The 27,012-nt window shown below is 35.6% G+C and overlaps 1 long non-coding RNA gene across 1 annotated transcript; it reads right to left on the bottom strand.

Annotated features, from left to right (window-relative positions):
- Positions 1 to 563: 563 nt before the first annotated feature.
- On the bottom strand, positions 564 to 3,998 carry LOC131833134 (uncharacterized). Its single transcript, XR_009354332.1, has 2 exons — positions 3,881 to 3,998; positions 564 to 1,311 (listed from the first exon to the last, which is right to left on the bottom strand). It is a non-coding gene; the product is annotated as an uncharacterized LOC131833134 (long non-coding RNA).
- Between the last annotated feature and the right edge of the window lie 23,014 nt (positions 3,999 to 27,012).

Raw genomic sequence — 27,012 nt, forward strand, 5'->3', positions numbered from 1 at the left:
TAAAAACATGTCAGAAAGAAAATGTTGACCAGTTTGGTAGGTTAAGTTCGAGAAGCAAGACACAAGTCAGGCCTTTTTCCACTAAATATAATAAGTAAACTTTTCCTTTTTAAAGTTTAAAACCTAGTTAGAAACTATGAGGAAACTGAGTTGGTATATAAATAAATTCTCTCTAACTTATTTTTAAACTTCAGACCATATTTGGAGAATAAGTGTGTGCTTTTGGGTCAAGTGTAAGGATTCAGGTATAGAAAATTTTAAGATAATAGTTGTGTGCTCTCATAGCTTTGTAAATTTTAAAACAGAATATAAATGTGTCTTAACCCTACCACATGTACAGAGTTGAAGTCCCCTTCTAATTATGTCTACAGATGACTTGTCTCTTTCAGTTTCTCTATCTGTAAAATGAAGAGAACAATATTTACCTTCCTCATAAGTGTGTTGAGACGATGAATTTCCTAATGTGCATAATATGCTTTGAAGATGAAAAGCTTCATAAAAATGCAAAGTGTTATTATTGTGCATAAATTTATGAAGTATCACAGGTGCATAATTCCAAAGAATACATTAAAGCTAAAATTCATCATGAATAATCTTTGAGGTTGTACATCTGAATTAAATAGAAAGGAAAAAGGCAACCTTTTAAACGCTAAACACAGATGGTACTGATTTTTTTCAGATTTTCCTTCCACATAGGTTGGTTATACCTTACAATTAGATAAAGAGCTAAATAGGCATAAATTAACTTTTAAAAACAATGTGAATGATCAGCTTTCAAAGGTTTGTCCATTCCCAGTAAAATTCTCAAATATTAAAGTTTAATAGAAAAGTGTCTCTTTTCATTTATTTTGTGACTCTGGGAATTGATTGGTTCAGCATTAGGATATCGCTCCAACTCATCAACAATAAGATTTTGGCAAAAAGGCATAGGGTTGAATATTCTTGATCCTTAAATGCTTTCCTCATTGCCAAAAAAAAAGGTATAATTTTGTTCAGTATACTGCTTCTGCCTCAGGAAAAATAAATCCTATTACTTTGGTGAAGGCCTTGTTGAAATTCTCTCGGGTTCATCATCAAAGTGACTTTTGTACATTTCCTGACTTTTGAGCTACAATAATGTATTTCAAGGACAGATGAGAGGTGCATTTTTGCTTAACTTGTGGCATGTGACATTTTATGCCAGACAGCTATCTGCCTGGATTACTGTCCATTTCTCCTTGCTGTGTCCACAAATCCAGAGGGACCTGGGCCCAAAAGCCCAAGAATGAGCACCTTGCCGCATATTCCGCCATCTCAGTCCTCGAGCTTCATCTGTCCAAAAAAGAGTTACAGACGCTCACAAGAGGCAATATTTGTTTCTTTTAAATTTTCATTTTTAGCTGTTTTAAATGCAAGTATCTGGGGCACCTGGGTGGCTCAGTGGGTTGAGCAACTGCCTTTAGCTCAGGTCATGATCCTGGAGTCTCTGGATCGAGTCCCGCATCAGACTCCCTGCTCAGCGGGGAGTCCACTTCTCCCTCTGAACTTCTCCCCTCCCATGTTCTCTCTTACTCACTCTGTCTGTCTGTCTGCTCTCAAATAAATAAATAAATAAAACCTTGGGGGGGAAAAAAGCAAGTATCCGGAGAGGTGGGGTGGTCTGTTCTAGACGTAATGAAGAAATGTCCCACTGAAGACTCCTGCAAAATGAGCAGCCAGACCTTCTCTTGCTTCCTTTCACTCTTAAGGAATTGTCAGTTGGTATAATCAGTCTCTGGTCAGGAGGATGTTCAGATCAGTGTTGCACATACCTAACTAACTAGTGAAAGATATTGTTCTCCCTCTTAAGGATAGTTAATTTGTTTAAATGTGAGGGCTCCTAGCAAGCACAGTACACAAAACCATTTGCTGAAATAGGATTTCATTGTCGTGAAAGCCAATCCTTGTCTAGAAAGGATGGAATTAACTCCCTGCTTACTGGATACATCAAGTTTGTATTATAAAGTATTAAAAGTTCAAATGATAGTAACATAAAAGTGAAAGGCTTTCTTTTCTTTTTTTAGGATAAAACATTGGTTTGGCCAGTAAAGAGTATAACTATTTACTTTGAAGGCTGCTTTTTTTAGAGCAACAACATCAGAGGTGGGTATTCATTCCCTTATCCATTCAGCTAATTTTATATTGAGTATAACTATAAAAAGTATATAACTTTTATATTGAGTCCTGTATGTCAGGACTGTGATCCATGACGGCTACAATGAAAAATAAAATGAAACCCCTGCTTTTCCAAATGTTGTCTAGTAGAAGGAACCAAACAGCTGAGGGCGTAAAGAAAGTTTTTGCTTATCGGCAGTTCAGGTCATCCTCTGTCTTTTTTTTTTTTTTTTAAAGGTTTAATTTATTTGTTTAACAGAGATCACAAGTAGGCAGAGAGGCAGGCAGAGAGAGAGAGAGGGAAGCAGGCTCCCCACTGAGCAGAGAGCCCGACACAAGGCTTGATCCCAGGACCTTGAGATCATGACCTGAGCCAAAGGCAGAGAGGCTTAACCCCCTGAGCCACCCAGGCGCCCCCATCTTCTGTCTTGACTAGAATGGACTATCTGGGAACAGGTGGAGAAAAGGAGGTAAGAAAGAGGAAAGGGAGGGAGGAAGGAGGAAGGGAAAGGTAGAAAAAGAAAGCCTAACTTTCCTTATAATACACAGCAAAATATCAATAACAACAATAATAAAAGATCATTTTACTGCTACAAATTCAGGACAGATGCTGGAGAGTCTCAGCCTTCTAACTCTTTCCCCCATTGGCTTTCTGTTTGAGAGACTCTCAAACTGCTGCTCTGTCCTTATTCACACCTATGGTGAATCAACTGAAGTTGGCAAGGATCCAATTCTTAAGAGACACTTTCAGACAGATCTAATTTTAAAATGCATACTATTATAGGACATTTTATTTGCAAATGAAGATACTCTTTTATATAAACATTTCATTTACATGGAAGAAATGAGAACTCATTTAAATAAATCATATATATTTTTTCTTTTCTTTCTGAGAGAGAGAGCGTGCACACACAGGCACATGAGTGCAGGAGGGGCAGAGGAAAAGGGGGAGACAGACTCTTGAGCAGGCTCCAAGACCAGCACAAGCCAGACATGGGGCTCCATCTCATGCATGAGATCATGACCTGAACCAAAATCGAGAGTCAGATGCTTTACCAACTAAGTCACCCTGGTGACCCCAATCATACATATTTTCTTTACCCTATGAGGATAAATGTTATTCTTGGTTTTTTAGAAATATCAAAAATGAATAGAATAAAACAGATTACCTTGTCAAGTACCTACCAATAAAATAACCAATTTGGGGAGAAAAATATTTATCAGAGATTACATACTTTTTGGGTTTCCTGTATATTTTCCTTTATTTAAAATGGAAATTCTGAAAGGAAAAGGCCATGAATATCTAATGATTTTGCTTTACCACCTATAAATACCTGGAGCTTAGATGAAGAAATCATTGAGAGCATCTCACCATCCCATTACTGCATCACTGTGATGGTCAGCTTCTCTCACATCCAGAGGTCTAGGGTGTCCTTACCCCCTCTGCCTTCTCCTATCCATTCACGCCCGTGCTCCCTCACCACCATTAGCCCCCCCCGGGCCAGGTTCCACCCCTAACAGCAGCTTAGAATCCTGTGAGGATCTTTTAGAAAAATCTAATACCTGGGTTCCAGCCCAGAGTTTTAAATTTGATTTATCTCTTGTGTGGCCCAGGCACTGGTGAATTTTTAATCTCCAGTTGATTCAAAAATGTAGCCAGCATTGAAAATCACTGTTCTACACTTTGCTATCACTGCTGCTTTGGAAAGGAGTCTGTTATCATCGAATCCCTTTTGTGCTTACCTACCTCTTTGAAAGTTTCTTTGTTCTTGCTCTGACAGTCACCAGGTTGCTTCCCGATGAGGCTGCTTCCTCTGTGGGCTGCTACTCCCTCCTTAAACCTCCAGCATTTCCTCCTCTTACCCTCAACGAATGACTTTGACCAGGTTATTTCTCAGCTGAAAGAACAAGAGCAACCAGAGGGAAATCTCTCATCTTCCTGTCTCCTTGGATCTGGGCCTGTCCCTGTTCGCTGCTGGTGAAATGATTAACCTGGCCGTGTCGGCACCAGCTTCTCACCCACCCAGGGATTTAGATTCTGCACTTAGCTCCTCTTTCCTCTGTCACTACACTTTTCCTGTCCGTTGGATTCTTCACATCAGCACAGATGATATTCCATTAATAGCCATGTAAGGCAAGAGCACTGATGAATTCTTATGGAACCTGAATTATAGGAGCTCCCAGTGAATATCTTGTTTGCCCATCAAAGAGCTGGCATGTTTCAGTATCACTCATCTTAATAATATTAATAAATGTTATTTATTAATATAATTTTATTATTAATAAAAATTAATAAATACCTCCTCTTGACGGCACGGACATTCCAATTACCATCCTCCTCTGCCCCCTTTATTATAAAACTCCTCACATTTTTGTCTGTACTTAACTGTCTTCTCATCCCATTCACTTTTGCATGTTCCCTTCTTAGGCCATCACCTCACCCCCCAGTAAAACATGTTTCATATAGGACACCAGTATTCTCCACACTGCCAGGTCCCACGCTCCACCTGACTTGCTACCTCAGCAACATTGGCAATTACTCTGTCCCTTGGAAAACCTACATAATGAAACTGGTAGGAATTGATGGAATTGATATTTTTGCATTTACGTAAAATTTCAGTTGATACATCATACTCATTGTTTTTGTAGTCACGATTAATACGACTCAAAGCTTAAAATAAACTATTTGAGAAGCCCTGCAAAAGTGTCAAACCATGGAAGAATGCTTCTTAATGAAATTATGTTGGTTGAGGCATAACCATTTGCTTTTCATCACTGAAACAAATAAATGCATCCAAAAAGATGACTGGGGGACTGAGATGGTGTAAAACAACTAGAAAAGGGTTCACTTTTGTGTTTGGAGAGTCATGAAATGTCTGACTGTCTAGACTGATGAAAATAAAAATTTAAGTATGTCTCAAGTAGAACAAAATGTGGAGTGAATCTTCCAAAATTCAACTTAAGATATATTAGGCTTTTTTTAATGCAGGGGAAATAGTTTGCTATTCTGAACATTAGGGCCAGATCACAAGAAATTAATATGGGTTTACTGAAAAAATATATTATAGAAATCTCATGCCTTGAAAAGCCTGTACAAAATCATGATATTTAAAGTTTATACTATGGCTAAGGTGGAGAACCTGGTCTCCAATAATAAGGAGATAGGGGCACCTGGGTGGCTCAGTGGGTTAAAGCTTCTGCCTTCGGCTCAGGTCATGATCCCAGGGTCCTGGGATCGAGCCCCACATCGGGCTCCCTGCTCAGCGGGGAGCCTGCTTCCCTTCCTCTCTCTCTCTGCCTACTTCTCTGCCTACTTGTGATCTCTGTCAAATAAATAATTTAAAAAAATGAGATAATAATAATAATAATAATAATGAGATAAACTGAACTTCATGAAACTATATAACCCAGACAAGATACGCCCTGGTCGGCAGCTTCTCTTCTTTCTCTGCTTGCATCTTAAAGATGGCTTTGCACTTCAAAACAGTTCTAGAACCAGATTCAATTTGATATACATTAAAAAGAGGTGATCCCCCCTCCCATTCTGTAAGAATGTGAGGAAAGAACTTAATAAGATCACCTTTGAAATGTCTCCCTTGTTTCCCAGAAAGTGGCTCTCCCTGGCCAGTTACCTCATTCTCCTCTCCCTCACCCCCAACCAAAGGTTTTCAAAGCTATTTGCTGGTTCTCTCTCCTTCAACTTCAAGAACAGCAGTGGCAACCACACATTAGCCACTGACTCTCTACTATTCCTTGCACACATCCTTTCAAGGCTTCATTGTCCTCTCCAAGTGGCTCTTCAAGGTATAGCAATGACAATCTGCTAGTGAGAAAATGAATTTGTCCTATGACATTATACCATATTAATAGTTTGCGCTAACACAGACTGTGGACTCTGAGAAACAAACAGGGTTTAGGAGGGGAGGAGGGTGGGGGATGGTGAGCCTGGTGGTGGGTATTAAGGAGGGCACGTATTGCATGGAGCACTGGCTATGTTGCATAAACAATGAATCTTGGAACACTGAAAAAGTAAAATAAAATTTAAAAAATTTAAAAAATAAGAAACTGGGCTTACTTCAACTAAAAGTCTCAATAAAGTAACACAACTTTTCCATTCACAGTTGTCATGAAAGGGATCCACCCTTGAAATGAGGAATAAGTTTGTACAGGACCTTATTTGTGCAGAACAACTGAACTTAAAACTGTTGTAAGAGCGAAAAAAGCTATTTTCACTAAAAAGACATTCAGGGTACAAAATGTAATGTAAAAGGGGTTGAGAGGTATTCTTTCTACTTTTGTGAGGAATGCAGAATTAATTGCTTCAGAGTCTGGAGGACCCCTGAGAACAAAACATCAATTTGGCACCTGAAGGCCTCAGGCTCTCTGCAGTAGAGTTCTGGATGGTGATGGCAGAGTGGCAGGTGGTAAGGAAACAGCAGCAAGCACAGCGGTGCCTGGAAGAGGACATAAGATGCAGTGGAGTCGTGGAATCAGCATTCTTTTCTAGGACCTGCAAATGTAATGAGGCTTTCATGTACCTTAGTCCTATGCCAGGTGCTCTGCATTACAAGACAACAAGGTCCCAGCCCCTAGCCCTCTCAGAGATAGAATGAAGCGAAGAAAAGGGGCATCAAACAAATAATAACACAAATGATTGCTTCATTCTAATTCCAATAAATACTCAGGAGTACAGGGTCTGTGAAGATATATACAATGGAGAAGACTAATATGCTTTGGAGGATCAATTATAGAGGCCTTAGTGGGAGACATGTCTACAAAGAGACCAGAGCTAGAAGACATAGCAAGCCACCACTCTCTTGGTAGTTGAGTGGATTTGATATTCCCACTGTGAATTGAGAGTTCAGTCTTGCAATAGTGGGAGAGGAAAAAAAAACCAGGGAACTATGTGTCATTGTATTAGTGATTTTAAATTTAACCTCAAGTTTAGATAGCCTAACAGTGTTGCTTATATGTCCTATTATAAAATGTAAGAGGGATATTTGGGTCCCAGTAATAAGAGATCTTTAACTAGATAGAAATTCTGATCCTACCAAGTAAAAAGTACAGACCAGCTGTGTGTCTTAAAACAAGGTAAGTCATATTATGATGGATATGTTCATCTTTTCATATGTTCTTGTGTAGATACTCAGTTTTTTTTAATTATAATGAGTAAATGCAAACCAACCATAATTTAGATACTCTGATCATTCTAATTTATATCTGTTCTTTTCTGTCAAATGCAATATGTTAGAAATGGAAATGACCTTTGAAATCTGGTCAAACTTCACACTTTGTTGGGAATAGAAGCCCAGATAGTTAAATGATTTCACAGTATCAGTACCAAACTAACATGAGTTTGTTCCTTGGTGAGTTACAGAAAGAAACTACTTCAGGTGGAATCATCACACAAGGAAACTTTATTTGCAGCAAATGAGGAGATAGCCAGGATCACTTTGGAATAACTTCCAAAGCCATGACTCCCTAAGCAAGGGTGAGTTGGTTCCTTTTATTTAGGGTTAGGATGAATATTTAGGTAGGAGAGCCTTGTCATCATATGGAGAGGCAGGCGTAAGGTCACACAAGCTCCACACGTTATATGTTATATAATTGAGGTTTGTATTCCTCATGGAGTGGAAATTTTAGCATTATAATGGGGTAAATGGAACTATCCTTAACTCCATGGTCCAACTGTATAGATGCGAGCTCAAAGTGGTCTGGGTGGTCTGAGACATTGGGATTCTTCATCAGGGCAGTCATTATTGTGTCAAGAGTAGTTTTACTTTCCATCACAGGATGCTATGCCAGTTCGGTGTAAGTTAAGAGATAAGCTGGAAGGAAGAGCTTAAGGAAAAAGGTGGGACACAGCTCAGTGGTTATAAGCAGGTGAACAGTAAAGGTCAAGTCTTGGGGTCTTATTAGTCTAGACATCCATATCGTGTAGTTAAGATTCTACACAAGTCTTGGCTGCTAGAATTTCACTCTGCATTCCTCCATTCCAGAATGATATTAGCTTTCTTGCTTATAGTCTATTTCATTTATTAAATTGTTCTGGAGAACTATTTTTTAATTTTCTGGTTTCACCACTTTTTTTTTATCTTCATTATTTTCTAATTGTTTCTTATTTTTTTCACAATTATTTTGCATCTCTTTTTTCATGTTCCAGTTTCTGATTTCATCTGTTTCACATTCACTTATCATTACATGAATGCAAGTAAGAAAATAGGGATGGATTATTACTAAATGTAAATAGTGAGAAACAGCAAAAGAAGAGAACTTGAGGAAAGTGAGGAAATACTGAACCTAAAAAGTTCCAAAAATCAACCACACAAAGATCTTATAGCAGGAAAGCATGTCCCTATTTATTGTATTATGATCAAAATGATTACATCTTTTGTTCTAAATGTTAAAAGAAGTAAAATTGTACTTAAAGTAGAAATTTAAATATATTACTAATAAAATAAATTAAAGTACATTCTTCAATCTAGAAATTTAAACTATTTTATATATACTTTCAAAGATGTTATTTTCTTATAGTATTAGAAATTAAAAAAACAATGTTAATAAACATTGAAAACTAAAAATTATTTAAATAATATTGAAGTTTAATTTAAAATTGTATGGTTAAATATTTTAATAAAATAATTTTCTAGTTCTAATGCTCAGTATCCACTTAGTTGTATAACAAGAATGGTCTTAGACATAGTTTATATATACACCCACATTTATACAAATCTAAGAGAATTTTAATCTTTAAGAGAGCAAACTATTCCTCAGATGCCATATGCAGTGTGGAAAATACCATGTAAATTTGGGAGTACCTCCGCAACTATACTTTGGAACCAAAAGAGAAAGAAGAAATGACTCTCGACACAACTGGGAAATGAAATATTGTGATGTCAGAAACTGTTGGATTCATGCCAAGTATTTTTTCCTCTTACCTAAACACTCCATTACTTAGATCCTCCTACCACTCTGAAATAGCACTATTCACAGACATTTGTGGCATTTGAGAGTAGCTGCCTTTTATTTTGAGGATATAGAACAAGAAAAATGGAGAAATGTGTTCTTAGTGTCTGAATACTTTAATCAGAAGAGCAAACATTTAGAATTCTCAGGGACAGTCTGCCACATTAAGTGTAGAAGCCTTCATGGCAGAATCGTATGTATGTCAATAGTGTGTGTGTCTGTATGTGTGTCTATCTGTGTGATCTGTGGGGTTCCCTAAAACATAGGATTCAGAACAAAGGATTATTTTGCCTTACTCATAGAATACTACTGCTTAGTTAGTCCATTTCCTCAAAATGAATAGTGACCACAAATGTTATTTGGATTTGCTTAGTGGAACTCTACTCCTCAGTGTTCATAGCATTCTCTTAACATTTAAAGATGTCAACAAAAGATACATATATTGAAAAATAATTTACTAGAGATAGATCTACATAAATGAATAAATACATATCTGTGCATATATGCACGAACAAATTTTATTAAATAGGATTAGGTTTTGGGATACCTGGTTGGCTCAGTCGGATAAATGTCTGCTTTCAGCTCAGGTCATGTTCTCAGGATTCTGGGATCCAGTTCCACATCAGCCCTATGCTCAGTGGGGAGCCTGCTTCTCCCTCTGCCTGCCCCCATCCTCATAAATAAATAAATAAATAAATAAAATATTTTTTTAAAAATAGGATTAGGTTTGGCTGTAAGTGACAATAAAGCCAAGGTAGTAGTGGTTTAAATAAGATGAAACTAACTTAACTCTCACACAAACAAAATCCAGGGGTAACCAATGATCCAGGGATGTTTTGGCAGCTATGCTCATGAAGTCCGAACACTCAGGATTTTCCCAGCTCCCCACCTTGCCATCTTTAAATGGTGGCTCTTGACACCGTGGTCCATTATGGGGATACCAGCAGTCCAGGGAGAAGAATGATGGAAACTCTGAAAAAGAGACCACGAAAGGGGCACCAACTGAATCTTAAGGAAGTTTACCCATAGCTGCCACACATGACACTTTTTTTTAAATCCCACTGGGCAGAATTAGTCACATGGCCACCCCTAACTGCAAAGATTTCTTCTGGGCAGCTAGAATGTGTCCTAGCATAGAGGAAGGGAAAAATAACCACCAAAGGATAATTAAGTCACCTTTGCCACACTTATTTTACTTATATAGATCATTGATAACATATAAAGCATTATACCACAGAATAATTTGTATCCATATTTTTTTCCCTCTGGGATACATATTTTAAAAACTTCTGCCAAGAACATCTGGAACATCTGGACTATCTCGGTCCCCCATATTTTCCATCCCATCTTGATCATGCTCACTCCGCTGCATACATTTATCTGGCCGCATGTCTGTGCCAGTTTATTCTAGATAAGTCAGTTTCCTTTATTCAGCACTGATTATATACTGGTTGTAAAGCACTTAGTGTCTATATTTGCAACTGTGCTAGGTTTGCTCTTCAAATATCCCAACTGCTTCCTACTGTTCTGTTTCGTTTCATTAAAGTATTAAAACTTTGGAAGTATGTCACCATGATGCCCTCTGCCAACAGCATGCCTGGAAATAATCCTGCCCTGTCATTGTGGTGGCAGAGGCTCCAGAATGGGCTCGGACTTTAGGGCATACAGCATAATGTCTGGTTTGATTATTGCCTGAAAGATTTTGACATCACTAGATGCCTTCTCTCTGAGGGTCATTCTGGTAATTCATTAACAGATAGTTTTATCCATCTCCAACAAGCACAGCTGTAACAGTGAGGGTAAACATGATTATTGTTTAATACATAGTTTTTTGATTTAACTACTTTTATTAACAGCACATTTGTTTAATTATGTTTGATGATGGCTGGTGAATTTTATGTCTTTCTTTCCAGATTCTAAATTATGTATACAAAAAGTATGTGTTTAAAACAGTGCTTGGAACATAAGGACTCAAAAACTTGTATTTAGTTTATTAAGTAATGATTTATACTACATGTCCATTAATAGCTAACTAGCTTTGATAGCATTTTTTATCTCAAAAATCTTTATCCATCTTTATCAAATCAGGAAGAATGAAGTAAGGCAATGTGACAGAAATAAGTCACTAATTATCCTTGGAAATAATCATCTCCATTCGAAACTTGACTCAAAATGTGAGAGAATTCAAGAAAAGTGGGGAAGTTTTAGTTTCTGATATGTATTTTGGATAAACACTGGAGTTTAAATTCAATGGAGGGCAAAAAATGATAATTCCTAAGAATCTTTAAGAGAATAATGTAAACCAATCATTTTGAAGGAGACTTTTTTTGCTTTGGAGTATTTCAAGAAGTTAGGAAATCTATTCCAGCCCTGTGATTCTGCTAAATGTATCCAGAAGCTTAGCCCTTTATCTAGTCCACATCCGGCAGGCAAGAAAAGAGGACATTTTAAATGTCTGGGGTCCCTGTGTTGGCAGGTAACAATTCTATCAATTACCAAGATCATTTGTTTCCACAGAGGGTGATATAAATATTTCCACTTAATTCTATTGTCCATTTCATACCCGCATCCTATATGTTGTCCTCAAACTCCTCACCCACATTCTCTGCAAGTACCTCTTGTCAAAGAGCAGAGGAAGTAACTCCGTATGCCTCTGAACCTTGAGCTTGCCATATAAATGTCATGTGAAATTGCATCTATACCCAAGGACAAAGTTTGAGATAGATCTCTGTTTTTGCTTCATTTAATTGGTTTATGAAGCCTGGATTTCCTGTTGTTCAGGTATGAGAGTTTATGATGATATAAATAAGTATGTTTAAAGGAATGTATGCATTGAATTTTGACTATAAAATATTAGAATGAGTCAAGGATTTTCCAAGTTAACAGCACTAACATACACTTTTACTGCATTGATTTAGGGAGTAAATGGAATAAAGTGTGAATAAAGCAGTTTTTTGAGCTGCTATAAAATTTTCCTAAAGACAAATATTTATTTTGTTATTCATTTCCTTGAGAAATTAAAATTTGGATGATTTTATTTTCTCCTCCTAATTTATCTGGACTCAGCATCCCTACACATTTACCACTTACTCATAGTTATGGTATAAAACAATAGGTTTTAAAGGTTTTTATTAAACATCAATTCTATCCAAACTATCATATTTTTAGTTATCTGATTATATGTGTCCTATTTTGTAATTAGAGATTTGTTTTGTCTGAAATAATGAACAAATAACTTGTTTTCTCCTTGTTTATAAAAGGCCATTGGAAAAATTATCTGCAAATGAAAAAAGAGGTAGCCATTTCTAAGAAATTAGTTTTTTATTTTAACAAGAACTGTTCAAACTTCCAATGGTTTCAGGGCATTTGTTGATTAATGTTAGCTTTTGAGGATAATATCTATCAGAGGTAGTTGCTGATACAGTAGAGAATATTTATTCTTATATGTAGGTACTCATTAAAGGCATAGATGTTTTTAAAATTTTGATTTATTAATATGGTATATTTAAAACAATTTAAGTGCTTATGACTTAGAATTTTGCCAATTTTAATGTTTTAGTTTAGAGAAATTTTTACTTTAAGTCTCTTAAAATTATGACTTACAGTCTTTCTGGATTATCTGGTATTCAATGAAGAAGCTAGAACAAAAGTGGGCTCAACCATCCTTGAAGTCATAAAAGTATTAGAATTGTTATAAAAGCAAAAGTCAATTACAAGCCTGATTGATTGATAACAATGTAACATAAAGCAAGTTAGCTGAAAAGATTAGCATTCAACTCTTCAAGAGACTTGTTAAAGAGAAATCTCAGGCACACAGCTTATAATCAATGTCAAGATTTGTCCAAATCTGTCAGTTGGGTTTTCTCTGTTCTCAGAACAGTTGAGAAATGTAATTAATAAAAAATAGCAGAACAGTACTACCGATTTGCTAATTGGCGACAACTTTGAGTAAAGGCTACATGTAGAGAAGAGAGGGAAGCGTTAAGCATCTTACTTGCCGACTTGGTCCCACACAATTCTGTGACAGTCCTTACCCACATCCAAGGGGGCTCTAGAGTGCTTCAGTGAGAGGGTACAAAGGAGCTCTTACAGGATTTGGGATTGGAAGGTGGAGTAATTTGGGGGAGAGTCTAAGGAAGCAGAACTTCATTCTGGACTGGATGCTCTCAGAAAGCTGGGATGACTCTATGATCAGGTGTTCAATAAATCATGTCTACTAAGTGATAATGCTGTACTGATGGAGAAGCACCAGTCACTCACAGTAGCAGAAAAGAGGGAGATTTTCTATTTTGCTGGTAGCAGAGACCAAAATAGATACTGTTTGTGTCTCACTTGGTGATGACCTTGGAGTAACCTTGTCTGAGGTTAGTATTCTCTTCAGTTGTTTATACCCATTTATACCCAACATGAGAAACATATGGACTAGTTGTGAATATCAGATGAATTCTCAGATGTCAGGAGTTGCTTGTTTTTTGTTTTGGTTGGTTTGTTTGTTCATTTTTGCTCTTTTTCTTTCTTACTTGTAATGTCATATTCTAAGGCATTGCTATCATGTCTGTTTTCACAAGCTTTAATATTTGTCTGAAAGCTTTGGCTGAATCTGGACAAAGACTAAGTTCCTTGGAAAATGAGTTCCAAAAAAATAACTGAAAGACATATTAATCAACCAATTATATTTCTAAAAAGTTCATATTTTGCTGGAAAAATGCCTACCTCTAGTTATTACTGCGGATGTTTTCTCTTTCTTATTCAAATATTAGAGCTATCCTTTGGGTATTTGTTCTGACTGTTTTCTCCCCAGTCGAGGGACGCAAGCCTCAGTTGGCCTGGCAGGAGTCAGTACCATGCGCTAGGAATATACTGAATGTTTTAGTGGGCTGTACCAAAGAGGAAGAAAATACCAGTGAAATCAACCAGACAGCAACAGGGAAAGGACTGTCCCTGCAAAAATGCAGAACCGATCAGCTCAAAGGCCAAGATTGCAGGTAATGGAAATCAAGTCCCAGTGAGACAGCAGGACCCAGAGAAGCCTCAAAACAGGGAACAACAATGAGGTGCGTAGGAACAAGGTGCAAAAAGTGACATTCATCTAAGGAACTTGCTGCCTCTGGGGAATTGTTTGGTTCCCCTGTCTGTTTTGCGGGTGAACCGCATCTGCTAAAAGTGGCCGTGTCTTCAGGTTGTCACCTGACCCAAAATATGCAAAGGAGAGAGAATATAAAAACACATATATACTCAGGAGTAATTTCAACAGAAAACACGCAGACTCCATTAAAGATGTGAACCTGAAACTGATATGGCTGGTAGAGAGTATTTTCAAAAGACCATTTTCCAATGCCTCAAAAAAAAGAAAGAAAAGAAAAAAAGAAAAACCCAGAAACAAAACAGAAGGTATGTTTTGAGAGCTGAGACTATGTATAAAGTACTTTAAAGGTGGTACCTGACATCCAGAAATAAAAGCCTTAATTGTCAGCAATAAGAAGCCGACCATCCAGGGTTTGGTCTTTTCCTACCTGCATTATTCTCAAGGGAGTCTCTTTGCCTCCCTCATGTCCATCCTCCACTTAGCAATCAGGATGACATTTTGCTAAATAAAAATTGGTTCATATTGTGTCCCAACTTAAGCCCTGTTGTAAATCCTAGATTCCTTATTTTCTATGGGAGAAAAATATAATGGTTTTCCATAGATATTTTTAACAGATGTTAAAGGGCACTTCACCTTTTTAAGGTTCTTTGGGCAATTAAGTTAGAGGACTGATTCAGCAATGTTAAAAAGGCTTCTGTACCACGTGACTCAAATGTCGCACTCAGGATACCTGAGCTTCCTTTGACTCTGCACATATGAGAGCCATGAGGACCTGGTGTACCAAAGGGTACTGTAAAAAATGTTTCTAAAATGTCCAGAATCATTTATCTTGTATCGTTATCCAGTCTCTGCAAGCACACTATCTCTGTCCCCAAACCTGTCTGTTTCACACACATGTGCCTGTCACTTCTTTAAGGTATCTTAAGCAGTCTGGTCATTCCCTTTATGCCTCCTGTATATATCTTCATTTTAGTGCCATTTACTTATTTTGATGGCTGTTTTATTATGTACTGTCCCGCTCCCTTGAAGGTGAGTTCCCTGATGATGCTTCTATCATGGTTTACTACATGTCAATCACAATGCCTAGCACATAGTAGGTGTCTAGTCCGTGTTTGTGGAGGGACTCCTACTTTAAATAAGAGTTTCTCCTTCAAAATATCTGCCTTTTTGTATTGACCTTGTCTGTTATTTATTGTATGGGCAGTTGTTTTTAGAAAGAGAAAGAAAAATAGATTTTAAGAAAGTATTCTTTCTTCCTTTTTCATAAACCACTCAGCCATAAGTATTGCAACACTTTGTGGCAGTTTCTCTCCAAAGACTTATACTTAGTCATTTTGGTTAAAAATAGCCTCACGGATACATGTCTGGCATGATAAGAGCTTTGTGAGAGAACGTGTAAGATGCTGCCAAGAAATATAGGCACAGGAACTAAGTTCTATGTATTTTATTTTTTATTTATTTAGCTATTGTTGTTCCAAAGATAAATAGTTGACTGATGAAAACTGCATAGAATTACAGGATTTCAGGAAGATTCGCTGTGATTTTAAAGGTCATTTGGCTCATCTCTCTTGAATGTCAGTATTTTTCTACTAAGTGGGTATGGATCTTCTGTTTAGACCTGACAGTTCCATTGGTAGGGAATTATACTCAATTTCTCTTTGGATACATCCTGCTGGTGTGACAAGTATTTCTATTGATTGGGGGGAAATTATACACACATATACACATAGCTCTACCTATATTCCTACTGTTTCCCCAAGAGGCCACATGGAAAAATTTCCCATCCCTTTGCCACATAGAAACTCCAAATAGTCAGTATCACTGTGTCCCCATGCACATATGTTCCCTAAAAATAACCAGCCCAGATCCTTCAACTCTTCTACACAATTCCCTTGTTCAGCTGTCCCTTGCTTCTTGTGCTTTCTTATCTCAACAGTTGTGTTATTTTGTAACTTAAAAGAATGACATACAGAAATGAATCCTAAACTGCATTTTGTGCCGTAATTGGCCCTCAATAATTAGAAATACATTTATCCTAGGTCTTCTGTTCCAATTACTGTTAGTTTTGGACAATGGCATTTATACGCTTGACAATTTTAAGATTGTGCTGTCATCTAAGGCCTCCACTTAATACATGCAGTTTGCCAAACCATGGGCTCCATTATGTAGTCATGAATTTTGACCTTTGGAACCAAAGGTCAAATTAAGTAGAAACTTAATTTTTCTCTCCTAAAATTTATTTTTTGAAACATTCCTTTCTCTAAACTGTTATTAAATTCTATCATGGTTGTTTGATACTAAACATGTACTGAGCCTCTAAAATGTATAATAAGATCCTGTGTTAGGTGGTAAGCATGCAAAATCTGATAAAACAGATTGCCAGCCTTCCAGATATTAGAACCCTTTAAGGGAAGACAGAATGTCAGTAGTTAGCAGGATAACATGGAGACACCTTTAGCCAAATTACTGGCAAAAATATTAAGCAGTCAAGAAGGATCATAGGAGCATGCCAGTAATAATTTCCCTCCAGAATCACTACCAGTATTCTCTACATACGTGTTTACAAATGTATTTTGAGGTATACTTTTCTTGCTGTAACTAAGTAGATGGATGGCCAGAGGCTACGTATTAATGTGGACTAAATCACATGGGAATGTTAACTATCTAGACCAAGCCTGGATAACTTAGTAGATGAAATTTTATGTATAGTTACCCCATCCAGTTTCTTGTGATTAATTTTAAGTTCTTGCCAAAGTTCCCAGTTATTTTCCAGGAAGAAGTGATCTAAATCTTCTTGAAAATGATCTTCTATATTTCATTAAATAACCATGTTTTACTACTATGTTCCCAATAGATGGAACATATCAGGTTCCACGAACCTTTTTTCAAATACTTTATTTAATGAAACTTGCCATTTTATTTATGACATTAAAAAGTCTTCTATTAAAATGTCAAAATATCTCAATATAATACTTTTAATGAGATCTGATAAATGACAAATGGAGTGGAACAATTCTTTGATTTAGATAAATATGGAATATTTTTCTTTTTCAACAACCACACTTAGCTATACTATTTTCTAGAACTTCTTCTTTGGGATTTACTCATTTTTGCAGACCTTATTTTTCTTTTCTTATCTACTTATGTGAACCAGCATCGGACAGGAGCTGGGAGAGTAGGAATCAAGAAAGGACTTACCATTAACCTTTCATCATCTCAATTTAACAACTTTAGATAATTTCCTCAATTTGTTAAACTAGTCACATTTTCATAATTTTCTCTTCTTTGCTGGAAGTTAAATGAAAGATTTTGCTCAGTTATATGAACCCAAACCTGGGGAATATATATGGGGTGAATTCTAATTGTTCTGAGTCAAGGAGAGATTAGTCTGACTCTATTCATAACACTACATTTAGCATAGTGCAATTCAGGTGGTCCTCAAGACTATCCTCATGTTTTGTTATTCATGAAAATGAATCACAGAATTCAGAAAAGCTATTACACTCACAGTTACAGATTATTACAGTGAAAGGATACAAATTAAAATCGACAAAAAGACCCATTGGGTAGAAATCAGGATGGAACAGGTGTGGAGCTTCCAGTTGTCCTCTGCCAGGGTAGTTGTGTGGACAGCACTTATTTCTCCTACAGATGATGTCTGACAATATACATAGAAGTCAGGAGCCAATCAAGTACTGAGCCATTCTTTGGGCAAGATTGATCCTTTTACATCTGCTATATTCATCTGATGTTATACATCTGATACATCACAAACAGATTCTGAATTTAGTGTATTTGGGAGACAATAAATTTACTTTGGCTAAAAATTGAAACTTAGAGACTATAGTGGTATACTTAAAATTGGCAAAGCTATGTAATCTTAGAGATCCCTTGGAAGGTACTCAAAGCTGTAGGGAGACAGGATTGATCGAGTAGAATTATCATGTTGAGACTCAGTCATTTAATTGCTAACCATGTTTCTTGAGAGGGCTCAGAAAACCCTCTCATAGCTCATGTATATTCATTCTATTCTTTCATCTATTAATTTATATCTAGGGAATGAAACCAGGAGCCAGATATTCCAAACTTGGGATTTATCAGTGGGCAAAACAAAGATCTATGCCTTCTTACATTCTAGCGGTGATGGAGGGAAGGAGAAACATACTATAAATAATAAAGGTGACAAATAAGTAAATGCATAATATGCCACAGGTGATAAGGGCTATCTAAAAAGAAAAGTAGACCAGGATAAATAGTAGAACAAGTACCATATTAATATATTACTAAATATTAAATGCACATTGGCGAGATAAGTTTTGTAGTATTTGAAAAGAAATAGAGAATATTGCCATTGAAGTGGGCTCTCTGATTTGGTGCAAATAATGAGACATCAGAATATCTGATGCCAAATGATAGCACTTAACCACTCAAGAAAATATGACAGCAGCAGGGCCAAAGAGATCAACAAAAGGTTTTGACCACAAGGCATCATTAGCAGAGGGCCATTATTCATGGGGACATTAGAGCTAAAATGAATAGACACACTTCAAAAATCCTCCCTGATCTTTTTAACTGAAAAACAAAAACAAAACCTCATTCTGGTATATAGAGCTCATTTGAGTTAGAGTCATGAGCCCTCATTCATTCCCAGACCTCTGTCAATAACAGACTCACTGAGCCTTTTGTAAAGAAAGATGTGGGAAGGAGGACCTCTATGATAATCTTCCTTTGAATCTTGCCCAGATATACTTGGGGCTCTTTTCCAAGGTAGCATTATAATGAGGAAGAGGAAAAACCTATAGAGTGTTGTTTTTTGGGCTCTGGATCTGAGATAATACTTATTTCTGAGATTCAGACACATACCATTTGTCCACTAGTCAGAGTGGGAGTATAAAAGGGCTGAGTGATCAGGTATAAATGAATCTGGGCTAAGTCCATGTTACAGGGTAATCAGTGAATCATTAAACTCTTCTGCTGTTATTTTCCCAGTCCCTAAGTGTATAATTTGAGAAGATATGTTTAAAAACTCTCTGAAACCCTATACTGACTCCCTGTTCCATGAAGAGAAGTCCATAGAAGGTCAAATTAATAGAAAATTCTTCCTATGGTGAGTATTGCAGAAGCAATAATTTCCTCATTTCTTTGAAATGCTATTTTTATTAGATAACAAATTCCCATGTTTACATGAACATCCTCATCCATTAAATTGATATACATCTATATATATACTTCATTGAATATATTTTCATTATATTTTAATTGTATATGTATATATAATATTATTATTATTGTTGTTTTGAATTATTGCAACTATGTACTATGTTCTCTGTTCTGGTAAAACACACCTATCTCTTTCTTTTTATTCCTCAAAACTGTCTTGGCTATTCTTACATTCTTTTATTTAGAAATCAGCACATCAATTTTTGTGTAAAAGTTTTATTGAGATTTTAGGGTACACAATAGTTTAGAAAACAATAGTTTGGAAATAACTGTAACTTCACACTTCCCATCCATGAATATGTTATATGTCCATGTTTTTTGGCATATTGTTTTTATCATATGTTTTGATAGCTGTTAGAAAGGTTTTCCTCATTATCTTATTCTTTCAACATCACATAAAAGTTGATATACCTGCATAGTTTTAATTCAAGTGAGAGAGGGTGAAGCCATGCAATGAGATGGATTCTTAGATATAGTCATCTATGTCCCAGTTCTCTCTATTCCTTTTGGGTATCACCATCTTGGAATAGCTGGCACTACTATGTCTTTCTTTCTTTTTTTTTTTTTTTAAGATTTTATTTATTTATCAGAGAGAGAGAAAGGGGAGAGAACAAGCATAGGCAGACAGAATGGCAGGCAGAGGCAGAGGGAGAAGCAGACTCCCTGCTGAGCAAGGAGCCTGATGTGGGACTCGATCCCCAGACGCTGGGATCATGACCTGAGCCGAAGGCAGCTGCTTAACCAACTGAGCCACCCAGGTGTCCCACTACTGTCTTTCTAATTCAAGTTTCAGTGCTCATTGTTTCCATCTACAGGCAGACCCTCCTTTTGTTTCTTCCCAACCCAACATTAGCACTACATATAGGAATTGACTTGCTGGCATCTGTTATGATATTTTGGCTAATCATCCTGTGTGTTATTCCTAAATCATTTCCTACTCTGAGGATCTGTCTTCCACAGGTATAGAACATTCTTCAAACAAAGCACTCCTTTCTTGATTATTAATACTCTCTTGTTGTCTATTTTGTTTTGATGATTCATTATTTTTAAAGATTTTATTTATTTGTCAGAGAGAGAGCACAAGCAGGGGGAGCAGTAGACAGAAGTAAAAGCAGGCACCCCACTCAGCAAGGAGCCTGACATGGGACTTGATCCCATGACCCTGGGATCATGAACTGAGCTGAAGGCAGACACTTCATCAACTAAGATGCCGAGGTGCCCCAAGAGCCATTTTCTTAATGGAATAAACCAAGACTCAGAGAAGTTAGTGACTTTAGGTGTGAAACTATAGGGTCAGGGGTTAGCATTATCTATTATATTGAAAATTGGGAACTACCCTTTGTGTTTTTAAGCATAATTAGGTCATAACTATGTTGGTGCTTACTTCCAGGATGCATACATATTTATGTAGATCACAAATGATTATCTATGAGACTCCGTAATATGCCTGTCTACATTTACTATACTATGCAATAGATATCTAGGCTATCTACTGTTATTTATCTAGTGGTTATAAGTTTGTATCTTTAAAGATCTGTAACCTGGTGACCTGCATTTTACTCTGTTTTTATGAGTTTGGCTTTTTTAGATTCTACAAATTAGTGATATCAATTCAAGTATCTGTCTTTCTCTATATGATTTATTTCACTTAGCATAATGTCCTTAAGGTTCTATCTGTGTTGCTGTAAATGAAATGATTTCCTTCTTTTTGATGGCTGAATAATATTCCATTGTATATGTATACCATCTCTTTTTTTTAAATTTAATTTTAATTCAATTAGCCAACTTACAATACATAATCAGTTTCAGTGTGGAGTCGGAGTTTAGTGTGGAGTTTATAATTCATCAGTTGTTTATAACATCCAGTGCTCATCACATCATGTGTCCTCTTTAATGACCAGTTACCATATCTTCTTTATCCATTCATCTGTTGATGGGCAATCTTTAATTGAATCCTACTTAATTTTATTCTCAAAAGGATTCTTTACCTCCTTTAGCTCATCAAGGAGTTCCACTTTGGTTTCCCCATGTTGTTATAGAGTTTTAAAGTCAATACTACTTAATGAGTTTTTTTTTTTTTAATTTTTATGGATATGAGAAAGAGAGGCTGTACTCAGTTTAACCTTTTGTGAGACAAGTCATGATTTCTTTTTTTACATACTTCCAAAGGATGCAGCTCTCTGCTACCTAACATTAGGAAGTAGGAAAACAATAATAATTCACTCTTCTGTTTTAAAAATAGCAATTATTTCTCTTTATAAAAGTAATATGTGCTCAGTGCAAAAAAAAATCTTGAAAAACACATGGCAAAATCAACAATAATCTCACTACTTAAGTATTATTATTGTTGTCTTAAACATTTTTGTCCATGTGAATATAAATAAATCAATATGGATAAATACATATAAATATACTTTATAGCAAGAGAGATAGTCAGATATATATATATTTGTATTTTAAATGTATAGTATTGTCACTAATGAATGTAACATATGTATTGATGTAAATATTCTTTATGAGATAATTTTTAATTGTTATATATTATTCAATTATAAATATACAATATAATCTCCCACATCCTTATTATATTGGGATGAAATATAATATTCAATATATATAAAAATTGAAATATAATATTCAATATATATATAGAAGGACATTTAAGTATTTCTAGTTTTTTGCAACTGTGTCTCTCTTCATGAATCTTTGCAAGGATTTTGATGAATTCCCTAATAAAACATTTTAAGTAGTGGTATTACTAGGTTCCAAAGAATTTATACTATAAAATTTAATGCCTGTTCTCAACAGTGTCCTCAAAAAAGGTTGTACCAACTGACCTTCCCCTTAGCATAAGAAAGTATCAGTTTCTAAATATTTCAGCAAAACTAAGTTTTTTAATATTCTTCATATCCATTGATAATGTAAAAGGAAATAAGTTTTCTCATTATTATTTTGTGATTATTAAGGGGTTAAATAGTTATCTTATTATCTGCTTTTTTATTTTGTGAGGAACTGCTTGTTCATCACTTTCTTTTCCAATTGGTTTTTTTTTTAATTTTTTAAGAAAATCAGCCATGTTTTGCCATATTTTAAACATTTTTCACAGTTTGTGTTTTGCCTCCTAACTTTAGTCACAAAGTTAAAATTTTAATCTAATCATAGTTTTTTTTATAGTTTTTACTTGTGGAGGCAAAGGAGAAGAGGTAGTCTATACAGGAGGATGAGTTTTTGTTTAGTTATTTGTTCTTCATGTTCTGAATTATTTAACAGTATAATACAATAAGGTAAGAGAGAGACAGAAGATAAGAATTTAGATGTGCTAATCTGAATATTCCACCCTACTTTAATTCCTTGCACACAGTAAGTGTACAAAAACATGCTGAATGGACGAATGGATGGGTGGATAGATGAGTGAATACTGGGAGCTCATGTAGGCTCTGTGGACAACAACTTCATCATCAGCTATAAATATAACAATGTAAATTCTATTGTAATCAACATCTTTGTAAATCTGAGAAAGACCATGGGAGAATTTGTAGACACTATTCATTAGTAATTACCAGAAATGCATATGCTTATCTTTACTTAAGGATGTGTAAACAAATGAAAAACATTTTCTATGGAATAAGTGAGTAAGACTTTCATCTGAATCACTGGCATTATACCCACCAGCCTATAAACATACTTTAGGACTTCTATCTTCAGAATCCCTTTGCATGACCTCTCTTCCACTTTCTTTACATACTTCTCAAAAGTGATGCCATTAGCAATAATGCCATTTCAAATCCACTCATTCAAACCTCTAAGTCCAAAATCTGTTCCCACCATTACCTTTGCCAAGGCCAATGAGGATCTGTAGCAAATCACCACTGCCAAATCAAACAGAAGCATTTCTCTTCTTAATATATTCAACCTTTTAGATACATTTAAGGTGATCAAAGCAGTCTTCTTGAATCATATACAATTCTTAGCCTTGACCTTCCCTTAAAAGCTATTTCAGTTATTATTGCAACTTAATTGAATTCAGATATTAGTTTTAGAGAATTATAGATTTCTAATTTTTTAAAGGGAAAGTGTTTGTTATATTAGTGGTTATAATAAATTATAACATTTTTATTAGGTCTCCATTATTAAAATCTTGAAAGCCTAAGTTAGCAAATTGTTTCCTTATTTCAGCACTCTTAGGAAAAAAATGTGTAAATATTGTATATGTGGGAAAAAAATTTGTAACCTTGTAGAAAAAGAAATATGTGGATGGGGAAGAGAAGTGATACCAGGAAACACTGATTTCCCTTCCCATGGAAACATTAAATAGTTGTTGATATATACTTACTTTTTAATATGATCTTGTTCTTTAATGTCATAAAGAACTCTATTTATCAAGTACAGTGGCTGTATTTACCTTAAGTAAACAATGATCAAAATTGGGTATCAACACCGATTTTTAAAAATCGAAACTAGAGCAGCTATCCCTAATGCTTTCAGGCTTTGTCTTATATTTTGATGTAGTACTTAATTTGGTCTTTCCTTTATTTTTTAATTTTTTAAATTTTTTTATTAACATATAATGTATTATTAGCCCCAGGGGTACAGGTCTGTGAATCACCAGGTTTACACACTTGTCTCTTATGGCTTGTCTCCCTCCTGATCCCATCTTGTTTCATTTATTCCTTTCCTACCTTTCATTCAGATTATCCCCATAGTGATAAGACTGTAAAAAGGATCCTCTATATCTTCTTCTTTTTCTAACATATGGATACAGTTTATTTCTCTTAGGGATCCTAGTTACTTGCTTCTGTTTTCTCTTTGCAGTGGATAATTTTTTCACATAAAGAAATAAAGCATTGCATTAGTTGGTTTATTATATTCCCTAAGCTTGTCTTTGTCAGTATCGATTTAGGTTGTATGTTTAGATCTTATTACAAAGCTTGGAGCAACATTTAGTACTCTACTGGTTTTTATAATAAATAAAAAAAAAAAAAAGGGAAGATGGAGCTCTTCTAAGTTTGTTACAATGCCAGTAGAAAATTTGAAATTCATTTCCCATATTGTATTTCAGCCCTTTTTTTTCCAGGTTACCTCATTCTCTATCAGCCCTTCTTCGTGCTCTTCTTCCCCTTTTGTCCTTCAAAGTGTTTTACTCCATGTATCTGTCTTGGTGTAATTTGCATCTCATTTCAAGCCTCTCTCTTTTGCAATCTCATTCACTCTGCTATCTCTGGTTTGCAGTGTCCCCAAATCAACGTTTCAAGCTCCAATCTCTTTCATTTCAAAATCCTTTCAGCACAACTCTCCCTGCACTGATCAATCACCTAAGTCAGCATGTTTATAAAGAAAGTATAATCATCTATTCCTCCAGACAGATCCCCACTCTTGCATTCTAGTCCCCATTAACAATACCATCATTCTCTTGGCTGGTCAAGATGGAAAAGTGAGCGTCATCCATATCTATTTAGTCTTCCGCTGCTCTGATATCCAAAAAATTAGAAGTCTTGTTCAACTTTTTTCTATTTTTAAATTCTCAAATATGTCCAGGTTTTTCCACCATCACAGTGACGACCTGGATTGAAATAAATATTTTCCCTCACTTGGATTATTGCAGTGACATCTAAATTTATCTGACTTTCCTCAAATATATTGCCCATCCACCAACTTAAAACCAGTTTTAGTATATGTGCTGCCGAAGCGAGCACCACCAACTTAAAACCAATGTGCAGTTCTTTGTGGCACTTAAGATAAGGTAGCCCCATTATCAAGGCTCAACAATTCTTTCATGATGACCTTTTAGCTCTCGAGCATCTTCCCCTTTCTGTTGTTAGACTGGCACCTCTTGACAGGCTAAATATAACCACTTTAAAATGTCCAAATACACCATTTTTTTTTTTCTTGACCTCATGGCTTGCTCACACACTTCTTTATTCTTAGAACATCTTTCCCCAGTCTCAGTTTGCACTGTAATGCTTCAAATTTTAGTTATATAATTACTTCTTCAAGTTTTAGTTATGATGTTACTTCCTCCAGAAAATCTTCCATAAATCATTTCCCAAGTCACCCTGTCTGGATTTAATCCAAAGTCTACCACTTAGTGTCCATAGGCAAGTTCATCTCTCTGTCCTCAGATTTCTTATCTGTAACATGTGGGGGACATTTATTAGGTTTGTTTTATGGATTGACTGATATAATGCATACAAGTAACTAAGTACAGAACTTAGAAATGAGCAAATGTCAATTGCTTTATTATTTTAATGTTTAATTAAATTAATTAATTACCTCTTACCTCTTTCAATGTCTTCTACTCAATCTTAGCAGAGAATTTGATTTGTTGTCTATGATTATATGCCTTCCATGTAAGACTAGGAGCTCAAATATATTTGTATATGAATGGATAAAGAGATATGAAATGATGGAGGATAAAAGATTTGGAAGATGTCTCTTCATTTTACTTTTTCTATTTTTACCATGAAAACTCCAAGGTCATGTCATTAATACAAATTGATGATAAATTTTACAACCTGAACCAGATTAGGGAGTTAAAAGTATTTTGATACATCTCTCCTTCTGACTTTTGATATTTGAGATAATCTTTAAATTTTATACTTTAGCTTGATGTCTTAAATTATAAATCTTCTAAAAATTCTCTCTCTTTTTGAGTGTATTATGAAACATTTAAGTTATAAATAGCTCAATTCCTCCCTTAGAAGCAACCTCCTTAACCACAGATATTGAGGTATATTGGGCAAAATGTACTAGAATGTTTCTCATCCAAAGTCATGGACCCACTAGGAGTTCCTAGAATCTCCTAAAATCTTATCTTTTTATTGGAGAGTATATCTGCACAGGAAAGAGCTATTGCTTTCACCACATTTTCAAAGATTTTCAGAACTAAGATCCAATACATTAGAGCCACTTATGACTTAAGTTTAGGGGAAAACTATCCCTTCTACTAGTCAGTTCCTAAATAGACCTAGGTATGTTATTTCATTTTGTTTGTTTTTAAATTCTTAATGATTGAAATGTTTGCCTTCACAGACTTTGTAAACACAAGTACAAGCTCCAATATTCTAGAGTTAAAAAATAAACAGCTGTCTGATGAATCTTAGAAATAAGAGATATAATAACAGGTAATAGGAGAATTAATACTCCTGTTAACTTGAAATAATATGACTAGAGAGAAAAATGAGAATAGTAACCATAAGTAAGATAAATGAAAAAGAAAAGGAACATGTGAAAAACAGCTAAATTAAACTTGAAATGAAAAATAAAATCTTTAAAAGCTCAATGATGGATTAAAGATCAAATTAGTCTCGAATGAAAAGATATAAATGAACCAGAGTATAGAGCCAAGAAGATCACTGAAGTGCAGCATGGAGTGGAATGAGGCTCCAAAATACGCAAACGAGATGTACAGATAATGGAATCTAATCATTCAGCCTAAGAAGGAGAAATTAAAAGGAAGGGGAAGAGGCAATAAAAAACAATTTTCCAGATTTCAGGAAATGCTTTTCTACTCAAAATGAAGAAACACACACAATTTGAAACATGATGAATAGAGAAATCTCCAGCGAGACAGAGACAAATTATAGCGAAAACTCCAAACACCTACACAC

This window comes from Mustela lutreola, chromosome 6 (assembly GCF_030435805.1).
Source record: "Mustela lutreola isolate mMusLut2 chromosome 6, mMusLut2.pri, whole genome shotgun sequence".
NCBI lineage: Eukaryota > Metazoa > Chordata > Mammalia > Carnivora > Mustelidae > Mustela > Mustela lutreola.